An 8038-nucleotide genomic window follows, 5' to 3' on the forward strand; every position below is an offset into this window, starting at 1 on the left:
CTATGAATGACAGAGTCAGAACTCAAACCCTAGTTTTCAAACTCTTAAATCCTGTTTTGTCTGATTACATCATTGTTCCTCTCTCTTTTTAGAGCATGTGCATTCCCACTCTAGAGACCCCCAAGGCTCTTATTTGTGCAACTCCGCTTCATTTATGTCGGATACTTTCGACTTCCTATTCCATGAACGTTAATGAAGCATACATATATAATGATGAGTGAGAAATGGTTCTTGCCCTGATGAGTTTAGTATGTAATTTCAACATGCCATTTTTTTCCCCCGAATGCCTTTTGATTCAGTCTTTTTCAAAATATGGTCTCTGAATCAAAAACAGCTACAAAGACAGGTGGATGCTATGAGAGATTTTTGACACAACCACAGGAAAGCAGTGGAAACCTAGTGGAAACATTTATTCTTGATAGAAAAGATCATATAATTTGAGAAAATTTCTCTATAAAAAATAATAATATGTAGACCAATGTGCTCATTTTTGCTACTTTCATTTAAATACATATTACACGAGCAAATTATTTAAACAGTTACGAGAACGTCTTAGAGTAGCTATGGTTTCAGAAGTACAAATTACTTCAAAAAAAACATAAAGGTATTGTATTAATTTTCTCTCTTGCTTTAACAAATTGCCACAAAATTAGTGGCTTAGAACAACACACATTTATTACCTTATGGTTCTGTATGGGTCTCATTGGAATGAAATCCAGGTGTTGGGAGGGCTGCATTCTTTTCTGGAGGCTTTGCCAGGGGATCTCTGTCTTGCCTTTTCCAACTGCCTTGCCTCGTGACACTCTTCCTCCATGTTCAGAGCCCGCAAAGCCTTCTTACATCACATCGCTTTGACTTCTGACCTCTTTTTCTGCCTCCCTCTTCCATTTGGAACTCTGGTGATTGTGTTGGATCTATCCAGATAATCCAGGATAATCTTCCTATATTGAGGTCAGCTGAGTAATAACTTTAATTTAGTCTTGCACCTTGATTCTGCTTCGCCATATAACATAACAATATATTCACAGGTTCTGGAGATTTAAACATGGACATCTTTGAGGGGCCATTATTCTGCCTACCACAGCACCGACATTCATTTAACTCAAAAATGTATTATGCTGGCTCTCAAACAGCACTTGAGATTCTACTAGGAGTGTGTTCTCTCTTCCTCCCTCCCGTCACCCTCCCTCCCTCTTCCTTAAATAAAGGGGAAGAGTGACTAGACTATTCCTCCACTGCAATATGTTACTCATTCAGTGTAGCTGAGCTGAAACAACTATCTGATTCCTGAAGCTTATTCAAGAGTATAAGGCCATCACAGAGTGGACCTGGAGACCCTACAGACTTTACTCTTTGACACATCTGTTTGTTGCAGTGGTCATTAGTGAGAGTCAGCAAATATTTCCAATCGTGCTTCTGAACACAGGGTAGGATTGCACTTGCTCATCTCCTTGGTACAAGGCATAGCCATGTGACTTGCTTAGGTCAATGCAAAGTGTGCAGAAGGGCTGTGTGTCTCTTCCAAGTGAAAGTTTTAAAGAGGCTATGTGTGATTTGCTTCATTTCTCCTGCCATCTACTATGGCAAATAACAGATTTTACATAGTGGCTGCTCCATCAGCCTGAGTTTCATCATGAACACAATTGGAAGCAAGAGCCCTCAGCCAGTCCATGATGGACATGTAGTATGAGCAAGAAATAGATTTTCGTGGTTTTAATCCTCTGGGATTTTGGAGTTGTCTGATACTTCAGCACGACCCAGCCCATTGTACCTGACCCTGCTGCCTTTGGAGTTGAAATGGTAGATGGCCTGATGGGCTGCTGACTGGCTCGTGAAGGTTTCCAAGGGACTGCACAGAATTCTCTTATTGCTATCATCTTCCACAGTATATTCCAGGATGTAGTGACATGAGGATGAGGTTGGAGAAAGGGCAATTGGAACTCACCCTGAGCAGTCGTTGACACGTTCGGGAAGCAGGCCCAGTGGACCAGCTCCAGGTAGCAGCAGTAAGCACTGCAGCCTGCGGTCTTTTCTCCGAGGCACGTGGAGTGTGAACTGGGACTCACGATCATCCTAATAGCAGTTCGCACATTTCTCATGTCACAGTCTCACACAGCTGCTGCTATTTAGGGATATAATGGTGAATTAACTTATACAAATTCAATGCTTCATGTTCATTTTCTTTTTTTTTTTATTTCTCTCGCTCATTAAAAATACTGTAAGCTACTTAACTTGAATACTGTGTTACATATTATACATTTCTTTATAGTACAAGTAACTAAATAAGACTTTTTCGAAAACTCCAACATGCCATAATTTATAAGCCTCTTAAAGGATTTTCAAAGGTCATTTTGACTTCATACCATTTTCAAGACAGGGAATGACATTAGACCTGAAACCTCACATTAGATGTTTTTAATGTTGCACAGTGATTGGCAAAACCCTGATTTTGGTAGCATGTCAACACGAGAAGGGGAAGATTGGAGAATCAGTCAACAGGCAACACAGCTGAGTGGACACTCTCTCCTGACACCTTCAAGATTCTGGCATAGAGAAGACAGAGTTCCTGCTTTCCTTCCATATACCCTTAGGGCCAGTTGGGATTTTGTGGGAAAGGAGACATGCTAGGAAGTAGATATCCAGCATAAGCCGACTTTAGTTTCTCTTTTCCTTTCCTGAGTGGCTACTTGAGAAAGGTCTCTTGAGAGAGAACCTAAGGACTAACCATTGATCAGTTCTCTTATTCGATTCTCAGCATCATTTGACATGATTGACAGATGGCCCTCAGCTTCTTAAAGCAATTTCTCCCTAATGAGAACTGTACCTATAAAATATGCCTTTTGAAATCTCAAGTGCTTTGCATAAGTTAAACAACACACTTAACTGCCTTTTGCATTAGAAAGCTATAATTTTGAACATAATAAGAAAGTAGTGACTTTTGATAGATTGTGTCTATGAATAGACTTATCCATTCATTTACAGTTTGAGTAGTCCGTTTAAATTAAAGCATTTATCTGGGTAATTTAAACCAAAAATAAAATGAATATAAAAATAAATAAAAGATCAAGAGAAATCATTTTTTAATATATGAAATCTCAGCCCACACAATGTGCTAATTGTTGATTTATTCACTCAATATAACCTGACGATTTTTAATTTTTACTGCTTTTTTCCTCAATGATTCAACAGTGCTTCAATATAGCAATTAAAAAGGCACATACACTTTTCTTGTGTAATTTTCAACAGGTCAGGGATCTAATTTGGCATTCTATTAAACTATTGGTCTTCCTCTTTTGCAATGGTGGAAAAACATGTGGTGACTTCATTGGAATCATGTCATTTAGAAAATGAGACGCAGTTTTATTATGTTAATCGCTATAAAAAGAGAAGTGTCCAAAGAAGAAGTTCAATATCCAGAGAACAGGTCACCCCCACCTTAACTCTAGTCAACCCTTGTAGATCACAGATATTCTTCATGAAGGTAAAAGGGTATGGTCGAAATATTAATAATGACATGGATTTCTGCTGAGTCTGAGATATTTTCCATGTGATGGGTAAGGGCATATTAAAGAAAAGGGCAGGAAAGGTGACGATCCAGTCTGAGCTTTAACCTTGAAGATTGTGTGGGACAGGTGTGGATGTTCAAGAGTGGGAGAAAGTATGGGGGAGAGTTTACCCTCTTACTTGAAAGGGGAGCATGAAACCTAGTGACCTAAATGTCGTCTTCGTCATGTGAGGATAATTAGAACTCGGAAAAGGGCACATAAAAGGAATTCACTACAAAGAGGACTAGATGTCATTAAATAGTGAACAAAATGAATACATTTGATTGGGACTTTATCCTTAAAAATAATAAAATGTGTAAAACTTTGTTCATTTTATCAATATTTTAAATATAAAAAGTAAATATGTATTATATGATAAAAATAATGAATTAGGTGTTGATTGGATTGGTAAATCATAATTATTTCTTCAAAACTGTATGTTAACATGGCACTTTTTCTCACAAGATCATAGAGTGTCAGTTCTGTAAATATATTCAACGGCCTCATCAATTCTGCCAACTCTCCTTTTAATTCTTTGATTTTCAAATACTCTTGCGAAGGATCTCTCATATCATCATCCTCATCGATTTTCTCTTCTTCCAGTGTTAACTGATTTCACTCTGCCACACTCTCATTTAGTGATGCTTTGACATGTGATAAAGTGTTCTCCAACATCATTTTCTTCTCCTTTCTGAATTCCTACATCATCTGCCAGATTTACCATTTCCATTGATTAGCATTCCATTTAAATAAAAGTTACAGATCATTAACAGGCAGCAACCACCAAAGGTACTGAACACTTGACAGAGTTAAATACTCGGTTTAATAGGGAAGGATCTTCAGCAGACACTAATTATTAGCAATCAGTCCATTTGCTTTCTTATACAGTCTTGTAACTGCAGGGTCTGACTAATGAATAACAAAGACATCTAATCTTTGGAGTGACAATTCCCAATGGCTTTAAGTTTACTAAATTTTCTACAAGGAATGACGCTGCTGAAAATCTTTTCCATTTTCGCAAACATTACCTGTAGATGAGCAAATTATCTAATGGGGCAATGCAGGTACAATTGAATATTTTGAAAACTCAAACTTCTGGGAAATTTTCCACCATAGTTAAAGTTACAGAGATCTTTCTATTTTCAAAATACCTTACAATTATTAGTCTATTTTTAATGCATAGGTAGTAGTTTGAATTGAATGTATGTCACAGAAAGATATCCATAAGATATCCATAAGAATCAATTCCCTTCTCTTCCCTTTATATAAGACCACAATTTTACTCAATGTCTTAAAGGCAGGAAGTAGGTCAATTGGATTAAAACCGTGCCATGGGTCTTCTGACTATCCGGGGTGACCAGGGCCCCGGTGCAATGGATTCGGCCTAATCCCTAGAGTCACTGGATCACTGATTTCCTGTAGCAGGTCCCACATGCCTCCGAGGTGGGTGAAGAAATGCCACCATGGAAAGTTGCTTCCTTATGGAGAGTTGAGGTCAAATGTCAGAGAGAGATAAACCATCGAAGAATACAGCTTAGTCATTCATTCATTTATTTAGAAATTGACTCCTTAATATACGCCTGATAATAAAAGCTGGATGTGCAATAACACACACAAATAAAGCCAGTCCTATCGTTATGAAGCTTTAATACCAGCGGGAAAGAAGGGCATGATTAAATAACATCAGAGGATATATAGCAAATTGACACCTGTGCTCCAAAGGAAAAAGATCACGGTCTCTGGGAACATATAACAACAAAAAGAACTTAAATGGGAGCAGTAAGGAAGGGCCTCTTGAGAAAGAGACCTTCTGGGCATCTGAACAGCATGGGGTATTTAAACCACTCAGGTGTGTGCCTGGAGCACAGGAAGTGAGGGAGAGCAGTGAGGTATGAGACCTGAAAGTTAGACAGGGCCCAGAATATGTTAAGCCTTGGGGGCCACTGGGTCTTCATCCAAAAAAAAAAAAAAAAAAAGATGTTATTGAAGTTTTGCAAACTAGAAGCCCTAATTGAGATAATGCATGTAAAGGAAGTAGCCTAGTGCCTGGCGTATTTTAAATGTTCCATAAACAGGAGCTCTTATTGTTGCTTATTAATTCTAATTTCAATATCTCAACACTTGGACACAAAGATAGGGAGGGGAATAGAGAGCTAAGATCATGGATCATCAGAGGAGGGTTATGCAAAAGTGACAACTGTCATTAAGAGGACACTTTAAAAGTATTTCTTGAGCTTTGAGCTCGCTACATAAAGACATCCTGAAACATATCCAACAGGTTGGCCACAGATCATGCAGACAGAGAAGGCAACCCAGAGCTTCACAAAGGGCTTCTTCCTGGTATTTGTGGAGACATTACCATGTTCTCAACTGCACATACAGGCGAAGGTGCCCCACGGCCCATACCTGGTGCCGTACACTTTTCTCGCTCCCAAATCTAATCCTCCTGAATTTTCGTTCTTTTGATAGTTTTCTTATTTTCCTGGTGGGCTCCATGGTCACTCTATAAAATTGGCAATGGAATTCAGCCTCTTGGTCTATGGTCTTTCTTACTCCCTGGGACTTACCTTAAACTTGCTTTTAGTTCTTCCCACTCCTGGCTACTTCAGTCGCCCCCCAGCCTGGAGTTGGGTGTGATTGGCCTTTTGGCCCTATTATAAGGGGTAAAATAACAGAAACTGTGTTGAAAGAGAAATTAAAGTGCAATCCCAATGATCTCGTATGTATGTATTTTATTTTCACATAGCCTTCAAAGGTCTGAAAAAGAAGGAAGTGGGTGAAGAATGCAGTTAGTGGACAATTCGGACAATAAATAGGAAATTGTTTGAGTGGATGATGGACACTGAACATCCGTGCTGATTAAATTCACTCGATTCTCGTTGTTGCCTTGCTTCAGTGCAAAGTCATGGAAGAAACGAATCTGTGAGCGTGGCGTCCATTCTGCTGCGTAATTTCTGACCTTTTGCAAGTATATCCATCATAATTAGCTTCACTAAAGTGGGCAAGCTGTTGTGCCCCTGGCGTTTCCACATCAGCCTTGTGCGTTTTGCAACAGGCTAATAACTATGCCTTAATAAGAATCAACGCTATTTAAAATTCGGTTCCTTGTTTTTCTTGGTAACTTTCCTTTTAAGAACCATAGATTTTCAACCTTAACAACTGTGCTCTCCTGCAGCCGTCTAAATTGTCTGTAAAATATTTCAGCCCAGGGGTTTATTTCTAAGCCTCTCTAATGAAGGCTTTCCTAGCAATTGTGAAGCAGTCCCACCCAAATTCCAGTGCTCTCTGTAGGCCAGTCCTGCCCTTAGGTACATATTCTGCTCTCTAGCTTTCTCCCACTGCCTTCTCCCCCAAATAATACCTCCTTTACCCTCCTATTAATAGGCCAAAGTAATAGAAGCACCTGCAATGAGGCAAATAGAATTCCTCTGAAAGCGATTTCTATAAAAAACAAATATAAAAGGAGAATGACAGGTGTTCTTTCTCTAATTATCTAGCTGTTTCATTCTATTCTTATCAAGTTCTGCTTTCTTTGAGACTGAGTAGAAAACCCTGAAATATTCAGATATATATTCAATCCTTCAGAACATTTAGATATTCTTTTCCCATGATATCCAATACACAATTCTTTGGGAACATTTAATTTACTCCTGGTGCTGTGTAGACCGTCCTTTGTAATGAATGAAAACAATCCCAAGGCATGGAATTAGAAGATTCGGGTTTAAGATCATATGCTTTGATATATTGAGTGGCTTTGGCAAAGTTATTTAACTATATATCAATGTTTCCTGACCCAGTTCTCATAATTTGTATGCAGAAAAAAAATAGGCAACCTATGTGAAGATTTTCACTTTACAAGAGTAATACTCAAATGCTGTTTTCCTGGTGGGCTCCCTAATCTCTTAAATATTTTGCTACCTTCATCTCTTAAATATTTTACTTTTATATGTTGCTTTTTTGTCACTCTCCTCCAATAGACATAAATTCCATGAAAGCGAGGATTCTGTCTGCCTTATTCACTGCAGTATCTTGAGCACTGCACACAATGCTTGTTGCTATTTATTGAAATGATAATATGCGTGCAGATTCCAACTTAGTTTTATGATTGCTTAGAAAGGATTCTGTCTTTTCTGCTTTTTCGGCTTACAAAGTGGCTGATGGAACGCTAACCCATTGTTAGAAAGAAATCCCATTTGATTGAGCATTTCGGAAGAAATTAAATGCTTGTATGCTTCTAGAACATCTTGCCATAGAAACCGAGACACTCAGAAGGAAATCTGAATCAGTGACCAGAAGGGCTGGCATATATAAGTATGACGATTTATTGATGTTAGACTTTGCAGGTATAATTTTGGCTGTAAGGATAAGTTCTGTTCTATCTATAGTGAAGAAGAATTGGACTGTTCGAGCGATCACGCAGTACACATTGGGAAGACTGATGTCATTAAAGCTTCATCATGATCCCTCTTTGTAGTTTTATCACAATCAGGATG

This window comes from Pteropus vampyrus, unplaced genomic scaffold (genome assembly GCF_000151845.1).
Source record: "Pteropus vampyrus isolate Shadow unplaced genomic scaffold, Pvam_2.0 Scaffold93, whole genome shotgun sequence".
NCBI lineage: Eukaryota > Metazoa > Chordata > Mammalia > Chiroptera > Pteropodidae > Pteropus > Pteropus vampyrus.